Source organism: Gadus chalcogrammus, chromosome 14, assembly GCF_026213295.1.
Source record: "Gadus chalcogrammus isolate NIFS_2021 chromosome 14, NIFS_Gcha_1.0, whole genome shotgun sequence".
In the NCBI taxonomy this organism is placed as follows: domain Eukaryota; kingdom Metazoa; phylum Chordata; class Actinopteri; order Gadiformes; family Gadidae; genus Gadus; species Gadus chalcogrammus.
Window position 1 is genome coordinate 8,053,177 of NC_079425.1, and position 12,135 is coordinate 8,065,311.

Here is a 12,135-nt window from a genome sequence, read left to right on the forward strand (position 1 = left end):
AACTTATCCACAGCCTAACAAAACTACTGCTAGATATGTTGTGTATACATGTTCTTTATGCTGGTAAATCGCCAAAGAGCCTTTTCAAAACAAATTTTGACATTGCCATGAAAATTGCTGGGCTAGGAACAAACATTTACAGGAGAACAACAATCACTCATGTAAAAAAATGTGATCTCCGGGATGTGAGCCAATCACATCTGTTGTGGACCCCCAGTACTGATTACCAGAAGACAGCAGTGAACTAGTGCTTGATGTGGCTGCTGTGTTTGTGTTGCGGGAGCGGTCCAAAGCCACTCCGCACGCGATTCATCCCAACCAAACCAAAGCGTGGTGGGGAGGAGCAGGGCTGTTCTCAGGTTGGTGTTTTTCTCTGGATCTATGAACAACTCGGATCTCCGCTTTCCTCCATGGTGAGCGATTAATAGTGTTGTTATCATAGGAGGTGTTCCACTCTGAAAGCTTGGGTATAAATGCTGGCCCACGCACACACCCACACACACACATAGGTAGACAGACAGAAACAAAACAAACATTGATTGCATTCAAATGGTTATAGCTAAAAAAAATCATCATCAACTTTCTCTCTGTGTGCGCGTGCGAATGTGCCTGTGTGCTTGTGTGTGTGTGTGTGTGTGTGTGTGTGTGTGTGTGTTGGTTTCTATGTGTACCTATGTGCGCTGAGCTGCAAAAATACTCTAAAGGGTCTGTTTATTTCCCCTAAAGATAAAACATATTGATCCACAAAAAATGATACACTCCTGGAGTTGCACACACACGCACACACACACACACACACCACACACCACACACCACACACACACACATGCATGCGCACAAACACTTTTTTTTCCCTGTGAAATGTCTATTTCCTCCATTGGCGCCCACATAAACAGACTCATGCACTGAGATGAGCACTTTATTGCTGAGATATTGGGAGGTTTACAAGGGCTTACATTGTTTTCATGGTTTACACCCACACATAAAGACACAGGCTCCAGGCACACACACACACACGCACACACACACAAACATTTACTTGTTTCAGAAGAAAATATTACCACAGAACTGTCTCTATCATGTACTAAATATCATTCTGGTCAAATGTGAACATAATATATTGCGTGTGTGTGTGTGTGTGGAGGGGGGGGGGGGGGGGTCTGTATGTGTGTTTGTATGTGTATGTTTGTACAGATTACCAGTGTACAAGATGCATGCAAACACAAATGCAGAACATTGTGTAGGTGCCTCTCATAATCCTGCAATGAATATTTCAACACATTTTTGATTTTTATCCTTATGCTGTATTTTATGTTTCCTAATAGGGTGTGCATACATAAAACGACACTCACAGGTGTGAAACATTTGAAATACACACACATGTATGTAGACTTTGGAGTCATAGGGATGTGGAACATTAAGTACATCACCTGAATACAAGCAAATACACGCAACCTGAACCAATGCATTCATGCATACATTCATGTATACATACGGAACAAAAATACATGCATACTTTTACATACATACTTACCGTACTTACATACACAAACATAAATGGATTTAGGGACAGCAGATGTAAATTAGCCTAAGGCTCACTCTGGTGCGATGCATCAAATGGTTACGTTTATCTTTGAAGTTTATTATATAAACCTTGTTTACATAATTCTTAGTCATTTGAAAAGTTTTTTTGATATATTCTCCTTGACTTCAGATGTTCGGATTCCTCTCTAATTGAAAGGTGTTAAGGTTGTTTGCATTGCCTTAGTAGCGAAGAAGTCTGATACTGAGGCCATAACAATCGACCAACTTCTTTGCTGTGTAGATTCCATCAACTGTCTGGCAGCCTTGCTTGCAGCCTTCCAGACATGCCCACTTCAGCCAACGTGTATTGCAAATTAACTTGGTCTCTACCGTCATGGCTGACTTCAGCCATGGCCAATCCGAAAGTCTCCACGATGCTCACTCCTCCTCACCTTTGTTTCCTTTGTTGTTACAGCCCACGATGTGAAAGTTTATAAGAATCATGTACACCCATTTTCTCATTGAATAAATGCTTGGTAAATCCCTGCCTATATCTTCCCATGATCATGCTCTAAAATTCAATCAAATATTTTGCTTTCAAGAAGTCTCCTAAAAAATAAGTTATTCTTCATCCAATCCATCCTGCCATCCATCCATCCACATATTCACAGATGCTTACAAACATACATACTTACATGGGTACATACAAACAAACGTACTGAACCTTACATTCCTACATACTTACCTAGACATTGAGCGGGAAGCAAGCACAAGGGCAGGAAGACAAGAGGCTGAATGGATGCAGGCACACTATACTACGTGAACTGACAGCAACACACACACACATAGACACACACAGACAAACATAGACACACACAGACACACCCACCCACGCAGCGCATCCATCCGTTTCTATAGTGAGTTGACAGATGTAAATGTGGATAGAGGACAGCAAGACTAAATGAAGATGCATTATTCCCGGTTTGAGGGTGTGTGTGTGTGTGTGTGTGTGTGTGTTGGGACATGGTGCTGGAAGGTCGGTGATGATTAATGTCACGTTTAAACATTGGGGCAATGAAATGCATTACAGAATACTCTATTGTATGTTTTTATTTTCTTCATGTCTCTGTGTAAGGGTGTGTGGGATTTATACATAATCAAAATGCTCACAATTGTGCCGGAGACATGCACGTACACGAGAAAACTCATCTGTCAACCTCTGGCTCTGCAGAGACCCAGGATGAAGGCTGTGTGTTGCTCTCTGTCTTTGCTTTTTCTGATGGGAGTGACTGATGGTATTTTCTCAGTTGTTTCGTGTTTTTTGGTCCCCTCTGGCATACTGTAGCCTAAGGGCAAGGTCACCGTTACTATGGCAACTCCATACCAGGTCAGGGTTGTCATAGTGATAGTGACTGGAAGGAGGAAAAAGGAGTGAAGGGTGTGTTGGCAGTGCCCATTGGTGAGGGAGGACGTGCAGAAGGAGGATCACCTCTCCCTTCCATCACCTGTTAGATGGAAACGTGTCCATAGACGGCATAACATTTGGCGAATCAGGGTATAAGTTCCTCGTTCCTGGTGGAACATCTGTTGAATCAAGTGTGCTAGAGCTAAGTGTTCTAACTGAAATCCAACAAACCAGCAAGGCTATGGCTGTCATCCCTCTAGAGGTGAGAGAAACGTAGACCAAGACGCTTTGACACCAGCCGACTGTGATTAGGATCATTCAAAACACTAGCTCATGGTTGCTGTAAAGTGGTGGAGGAGGAATCCTGATCTGATTCTATGTGTCGAGGGGGGGGGGGAGACCGGTTTGGTGTCGCGCACTAGACGGGGCAAAAAGATTCAAGACCATTGTTTCCAATGAAGGTGCTGACATCGTTGCGGACGCGGCACTCCGACTGACAGTGCCGCGCTATGACTTCCCGCACCGCCTCCAAATCTCGGAATCGCCACCCATCATCTTTTCCAATTACAAGACCCCCAAAATGGACGCTTCCTCGTGTGTTGTGTCCTATCTGTCACGCTCCGCTCCGCTGCGCCTCTCATCTGGCACACGGACCCGATTTATTACGGCCGGGTCCTCTAAAGCAAGAAGTGTGTGACGCCTACCTACAGTGCGGACCGCAGCCGGTGCTCAGTCGATAACCTTTTGGCGACAAAAGCTGCACTCTCATTTCTGTGCCTTGGGTAAGATATGTAGTGTAAAAACATGGACGCTAACTCGAGGTGACATAATTCAGTTATGTCGTGTTTGGTGTACACAGTGATTTACTGATGTGGTCAGTAAATATGTCACAACAAGCTTTTTTTCCTTTTTCACTCAACATTAAGCATCACTAGAGTGTTTCTTCATTGACTAAATGGGGGTCGACAGCCAGCAAGACGAATTTAGCATCTTAAGTATAAATGTGAAATTTATTGGGTCATGTCAATGAATGTATATTTTGACATCCTTTGAATTAAACACTGAATATTCAGTCAACCAAGTAAATCGCTTAAACGTATCTTGGCCTTTTTAAGATATCATTGGAATTATGTATTGTTGTGGTTGTGGTCTCCCTCCTATGTGTTTGTATGGTGAAACCGGGTTCTCGGCTTTCTCGATTGCACCAGTTGTTTGGCACTAGCCGGTTGCCATACAAAAAAAATAGTGAGCAGTAAAAACAAACGCCATCCAAAGCACACCTGTATTGAATGTGCACACAAAACAAAAGCTATTTTCAAGGTCAGAAAGTAGTTTGCAGTTTGTTGTGTGTTTTGTAGATTGGCTGCTGCTTTCTGCCAGTCCAGGTCCCTGCTTAGCTCCTTCCAGAATCCTGTAGCCTGAAGCTAAGCCACTGCAACCACCAGCCAGGTCAGGGAGAGGCCCGGTAATGACAGCCAGGCAGAATAAAGGATGAACAGAAGATGGTAGCAGACAGCGATCAGGGTACACTAGCAGCAGTGCAGGCAGAGAAGTGAAGGGAGAGGGAAGCATAGGTTCATGAATTACATTGTAACTACCTAAACATCAACCTTGTGAGCTTTAAAGCTTTATTCCGCAAATTGCAACAATTTCTTCTTTCAATGTGGTTGGAAACTGAAAGGTTTCAGGGCTTATCTGCCTTTTGTGTCTGAAGGTTATGATTTATGTCCTTCATGCACTGACTACATACGGTAAAGAATGGACAAGGACATAAATGTTTCTCCCTTGCTTCAACCATCTCTATTTCTATATGAAGTTGAATTGCACTTGTGGCTCAGCAAAGGTGAATCTCTCTATAGCTAAATACTACTACTACTACTACTACTACTACTTCACTACAACAACTATATTAACAACTTAGAATAAAGGAAAGAAATGCTTTCAGCTTCAAAAGTTGGTTCATATACCTGCAGATTAAAAGTTTCCCGGAAAATGATAAGCAGCGTTCAATAAAGTGTTGAAAGAAGAGTCAGGCCACATGCCCTCCTTCTTCCCTCCTCTTCCTAAGCCTGCGTGATCAGTGTGGCTGAAGGTGCCTGCAACCAGCTACCATTTTCAGCAGATCTGGGCAGTGCCAGGACAAGGGCTTCATGTCAAGAGATATACCTTAATACCTATAGATTGCAAGGGGTTCCAAACATGGACCTGCCTGACTGCCCCGGGACCCATTTCCCAAGTTAAGTCGAAACCACCCAGTGGGTGGTCCCACACCATCCGTCCCTATATGGTACACTGAGACCCCCAGCAGAGAAACAGAGAGACAGTGAGAGACCTCCAGGGTTTGCCTTGCTCCCAGTGAGCATGGCAGGGGGTCGTCCCCACATACAGGCCCTCACCTCTGGGCGTAGAAGACGGTGTGGCGCTGAGCTCCAGCACGTTCCGTACGGTAGAGACCTCGGTTCCCAGCGTCCGGAGGCTACAGCCCCCCCTGTTTAGGAGCCAGATACAGGCGTGCCAGATTGACCTTGTGTATGCAGGTGCCGGCGGGGCCATTAGCGAACCGCGGACTTGGCGAACCGCGGGGTGGCGGAGGCCAGCAGGGAGGGGGGGGGGGGGGGGGCCCACCCCAGTCAGCATGAGGCCCGTCTCCTGAACTCTGCCGGGGAGAGGTTGGATGGGCACCACCAAGGGGAAGGCGTACAGCTGCGCCAACCACACTCATTAACACAAGGTTAACATCCCGGATCTGATGTTCATCAGGGACTTACATTTGCAAATGGAGTATATTAGGGAAATTAACCACACGTTTTTCACCTGCTGTAAATCTGTGTACAGAATACGCTCGCGAGGTTTTTTCTCAACCCGGATTTTTACAATCCATCTCTCTTATGAGACAAGCTGAAATAAATAATGAAATAAATAAATGAATAAGCAGTGACTAATTGTTTAATTAAATTACTCTTTTCTTGCTGGAAAGCAGTGGGGTTGGAGATTAATTATCCCCATGAAAGCACTGCCGAGGTTTTAACACGTGTCACCACTTTGGATTATTTCCAACAGCAATTGCAATTTACGTTTTAAAATAGACCAAATGCATTTAGTATTGAACATAGCATTGGCTTCCCTTTTTTTTTTAATGTAGCTTTTTCTTCTTCTTCTTCTAGTGATGGCCATGTGAGTTTTGCCACGCTCCAGTCACGTTTGCTTAATAACATTCAGTAAACTTTATGGCACTGGGCATCTCAGCGTGGCCATGTTCTAGTTCCACCCAATATTCCTGAGCGCTCCTGCAGTGGAGCAGGAGAGATTGAGGACATGTGGTGTTTAACAGACTGTATCTGCTACACACTGATTACTCTGTTTAGCAGGTGATTGATGAGAAGCACTGCTGGAAATGTCACTCTGCTTCGCTAATACATTTGCACCGAGGAAACATAGCAGGACGCTGTTAATACGTTTTAATACATTCATATCAAGGGACCACGAGTGACCAATTTTGGAAAAATTCCCACTTTATGGATCTTTTGAATTATTCCAGCCACACCTCGCTGCTTTTTTTGCCAGACCCGAAAGCAATCTAAGCATAAAGTCTAGCTCTGTGATATATTCATTGTTCAATGGGGAAGAAAGTATAATTCCAGTAATACCATGTTCTGGTTTATTGTATGGTGTAATTTCCAAGCTATGCGTCATCTGGCTATTTCCCTTCACTGGTGATGCATGTGAATAATTCTGCAACGGTCCATAGCTCGAATATCCCCAAAAGGAGAAGCAAAGACCAGAATGCTATCGCCATGCTCTGATAGGTCAATTATTACGGCTGCTAACAAATGTAGAAGTTTCCAAGTTAAATGCATTTATCTGACATTAACCATATGAATGTTGAACAGCCGTCGGCTGCCATCGCCGGTGTTACAGAGAACAGTCTTTGCTGCACACACATCGAATACAGGCCAGGGCATCGTGATAGCTCATAGTTGAAAGCCTATCTCTCGTCGCCCTGTGTTATCTTGTTATCCATCTCTGTGCAGGACCTTTGTCCTATTTCTCATCCACTTCGCTCTCTGCCTTTTTGTTCCTCAGGACTTACGACTCTGCTATATCTACTCAAGTGGGTATAGATAGATGGATCCATCTATCTGTGGATGCTGATGTATTACCTACGTCATTTGGTGGACACTGTCACTTAAGGCTTCTGTCAGCACCACAAGTGCACGCATGCATAGCAGGGGTGGCACCCCAGCGAGTGAAAACGCAAACAGGAAATATCTGAAAATCAATGTAAAATATGAGACACACAGTGACCACTTGGATAAACAACAACCCATCGATCATGTGGTCAGCGGTGGGACTGAGTCTGTGCCTGGAGGCTCGGAGTCTCCCAGGACGGGGGGGGGGGGGGTCATCTGCACATTGTAATGGTGGCGTCGGACCTGTGTGCGTTGCCACACAGGGCTAAAGGAGTGGGCTGCAGGAGGGGGTTGCGCTGCTCCTGAGTTTAGGGTCAGAGGAGGGGAGGTCAACGGTTCTCTCCACCTGGGGTCTGCCCGTCAGAATCCATGCTTTGTTCCTTCCAGTTCAAACTACCACACGCTGCTCTGCAGTATCTAGGCCTATAGACAATTGCAGCAGGCCAATGTACATTCTTTGTTGTGCATACACAACATGAATGAGGTTCTTATGACACAAACTGAGGCGTTCTATTGCACATTAACACCAGCAGCATGCAGAAGCATGGCTAATCGCAGTGGCTTTGTTATCGCCTAATGGCAATGGCTTAATTTGTTTTTTAAGTCAAGTTCTGTTTTACCGAATTTGCAAATAAAGCAAGCTGCCAAAAAAGCATGTTAGGGATAATTTCAGCAGGCTATGCAGTCTCTGATCATGAATGGCAATCTTTCGTTAAAACAAATCCATGTGCGTTGTAAATCCACTTATGAGTTTAGGCAGATATTTCCAAAAGGAGAAAATCAACCTCCTTGGATTTACAGAAAGTTGTGGTTTCCCTGAAAACCAAAACCACAACATTCGAAATCAAGAGAAGCAATTACAAATGAGCCAAAACAGTCTGCAAAACCAAAGTCCCAACTATGACAATAGCCATAAAAATAAAGATCATAGCCAGTGTTAATGCAGTGTTGGTTGTAATGTCTCCTTCCATCTCCAAACATCTAGGAATCACAAACAGTTGGTAGGCGGGGGGGGGCAGCGCTGGTGCTGTGTCGCAGCTTGCCGCGTGCCCCATTAGACGTGGTTGGTTGGAGCTATTATGGACTATGTGCCACAGCTGCAGATACATTTATGCTATAAGAGGCCCTATGTTAAAGGACTCCATTTTGGTTCCCGGAATTGGGCTGCATTCCAACAGCAGCGAGGTACACCCAAAAAGGAAGAAATATATACACGGGATTGGTCTGTAGCTTTGTGCTAATAGATATACACAGAGGGGACTCAAGAGATGCGCTTACAGCCTGGCCTAGGGCCGGCACAAAAGCTCTTACATTTGGATTATGTCAATCAATAATTTTCTTCACAGCCGTCTTTGTTCAGCAACATTTGTTTGGACTCCATAACTCCATAACAATATTTTTTCATCATGCATCGAGAGAAAAGTTACATCCATTGTTAATGACCTACACGTTCATTCTGTTCCTCATTTTTCAAGGGGTGCTTTGTATGGTTTGACTGTTCTTTCAACGTTAAATGAGAAGAATTCACCCGTTGACATGATGAACTCAAGATTGACTAATGGGTAACTGAATCAACCGGACCGATTTTCTCGTAAACATTTTTTACTGTGCCCTGGGAGACCTCACTAACAGTTTATGCAAGTTAAAATGATGAATGTATAGCAAATTCTATTTGGTTTCACCTGCTCAATAGCTACAGGCATCATTTCATGGCATCTTGACGCTTTAAATTAAATTAGTCACTCAATAACCTTCCTGGTTTTGTTGAGGAATTGACCCAACTTAAATAGTTTGCGGGACAACATATATACCAAAAATGGTGCATTTGGTCGGACAGATTTGGTTGACCTCTCTTAAGCAGTCTCCTTTATGAGATTGAACTTTTCACACACTTCTCTAATATAGGGCATGTGGCTGGACCACATTCTCACCCCCTCGATGTAGGTTGCGAGTTTTAACAGAGGTTCAGTCAGACCATGTTGACCTCCAGGGAAAAAAAAAAGGTAGAGCAGACTTATTGCTGGTTGAATTGTAGACACGGAGAAAAACACAACACTACAATGCTTTATTATTGTATTCCAATTGTATCCTGTCCTTTCCTTTCTATTGTCTGTTTTGTCTATATTTCTGTTTTCCATTCAACTCACCTCAGCTCAACCTTCCATCATTTCCCATGTTCAGTTTTTTTCTCTAGTAGAAAGGTGCCAAAAGATTCAGTCCCCTTTCCTAGCTGCTTCTCTCTTCCTGTGTGGTGGCAAATAGACATAATTTTGCCAACCACCTAGGTTCTGGCCTATTGGTTTCCATAACAACCCACGGCCATGGACCAAGAGCTATGGCAGGTCAGGAGGGACAAACTCTACAAAAGTGAAACGAATCATTTAGATAGATCCTCATCCTAAAGTCAGTGACATAGATAGAGATGGTGATGAAGAGATACAGAGGGAGTGTGCCCATGTGAATGGCACTTGAATGTATTACTTTATCCACCACAGCAGTCTTTGTCATTACATCAATAATCTGGTAATTACTCATTAAAACAGTTGGCAATTAGCTACATTTTTACTCCATCCTTACTGAAACGTGTTTGATTTTAAATTAATGCAAACATTATATTAATGTATTCCAAGAATCACCTTTTGAAACCAGTTGCACACAATAATTGTAATCGTTTGTAAGTGTTTCTATTTCAGGTTATTTACACTTGATTATGTTCAAACTTTTAGTAGGCCCATGTGCATACGGCAGTTTATGTTTGGGATTGGTTGTTTTTCTAAAACCATCATTGCGGTTGAGTTAGTCTCATTGGTACCAGCACATTATAATGAGCTAGGATGTTTTCGTGTCAACACACTCCATCATTGGATGAAGCCAACCAATGGCAAACACTGAATCTACGGTTGATATGTAGCCTACATAAGAGCAGAGCAGTCACATGAAACGACTTTTGCTTCCCCGCCATACCAATTTCAACCGGGATGAATTGCATGATGGGAAACCATGTGATTCCAAACCATTAAAAACATTATCATGAACGATATGCAAACGTGGGCAGGAGTCTCACGCCCTCCAACAGTGGGGTCACAGACTGCCCCCCCCCCCCCCCCTCTCCTAACCCTAACCTACAGCCACCCCCACAGCTTCTACACGCAGTCATGAACCCTGGGGAGCCCCTCGGTTCTCTGATAACATCCCCCCGGAGAGATACGGGCGGTCGGTATGTAAATGCAAAGTCAGAGAGAGGGTACAAAACATGGCTGCGGCGTGAATAAATGAACCTTCCCCTGTGTCAGCATGTATTAGATTCAGTGCGTCCGTACACTTGTACATCACGGTGAGTGCCGGTGGAAATGAGCCGTCAACGCGCGGTGCTCAGAGGAGGATTTGTTTTTTTACAGCTGATAGATTACAACACACTGACAGTTTGTTTTGCCCAGAAAATAAGGAGGGGGCGTGTGTTTCTTTTTGTGTGCGATTTTCATCTTTATTTTTTTTTTTCTACAGTTTCTACTGTGCGATGCCTTAAATGCGTGGACGTACGATTTCATCAACTGCAAAACCCGTTTACAAGCATATCTATTATCCTCGGGGGTGCTGTTTGAAGTATCTTTCCAGGGATATGATGAATACGGTGCCGGCGTTCCCCAGTGTGGACGCCGGCAGACGGAGGGGGTTATAAGAGGCTTCAGGAGTTGGTGTATAAAACTAGTCGCAGGAAAGGTCAGAGTGCTGTCCCGTTGCAATGTTTAGACACGGCTATTTGTCTTGACGCCGACTTAATCCTTTGTTGAGAGAAATTGCACTTAGTGAGATAGTCCATCAAAGAACTTGACACCTTTACTCTCTCTTGGCTGCGCCCGGGTTTCTGGTACATGCATTCCTGATGAGATTGGAGAGACCACTCGCCACTTGCTCGTGGGCTATTCAATGCTGCACCTTGTGCTGTGAAATTGCCCGGACAAAAGCTTATTTTTCACTGTAATTTACTTGAGTCTTGTCTGAAATATATATAGAACACCGTGCAATGTTTTGTGGACTTAGCCACAGAGTCTGCAATCCATCCTTTTGCATCTTTAAAGTGTGTATATATACATATATACATATATTCTGATGATATATTCGCAAATTCTCGTTGTGGAGAAAAAAGTTGGCTGGTCAACATCGAGATTTCCACAATTGCCGTGTTTGCATGCAGTTCTAATCGATTCAAACTGATCACTCAGTGCAACCGGTATTGATGGCTACGCGTTCCACTGTTACTTTGTCCAGTAGCTTGTTTTAAACGGTGAGTTTATTAAAAAAAACACAAACGGGGTTTACACACACCTCCTGTCCCATTACGATGGTGTGAACGAGGAAAGGCTAACGCCTCTCGTTAGTGGGGGCTGTTGGCGCCCAGGGGGCCCTCTTCTCTCTCAGGTGTAAATAATGATACATCGCTGTTACACACAAGCCCCTTCTTCCACTGCCCAATCCCCTCCTCTACTCTGGCACTGATTAACAACGCAGTGGGTTTTTAACAAACGGGGAACTTTGACCTATGTGACTTGGGAACCTTTTCCTTCTTCACCATGGCAATGTTTATCACTTCCCTGTGCAAGGAGGCACAGCGCTTCATGAATAAGTCGGCAGCCGTTCAGCGTCGCCCGATTGAAGCCGTGTAAAGACCTGTATAAATAAACTCAGCAGATCTTGTTCCTCGCTCATCTTTATTTGCTCACCTTGCCATTCCCTCTTACCTTTGAAACCTCCTTTGCCTTCCGGTCTGTGGGAGAAACGGTGCGTTCGCAGCTCTGTAAAACCGTAGGGGCGGTGTGAGCGCACGGGGAGAGGCGCGCTTCGCCTCGAGTGGGAGGAACATGGTCTCAAATGCACAAATTCATAGAACCATATAATGAGTCAATTACAGTGAATTATACATGTTCAGGGCCCGCTGCAATTACTACACCTCTCCCTTCCTTACCGGCTGCATCTCATCAGAATTAGTCTCTCTTTTATTCTGTCTCTTCTTACTCG

At 44.2% G+C, this 12,135-nt stretch overlaps 1 protein-coding gene across 1 annotated transcript in view; it reads left to right on the plus strand.

Moving 5' to 3' along the window:
* Positions 1 to 12,135, plus strand: part of LOC130403319 (CUB and sushi domain-containing protein 1-like) — a 295,164-nt gene that overhangs the window by 134,129 nt on the left and 148,900 nt on the right. The gene's annotated exons all lie outside the window — the stretch shown is intronic.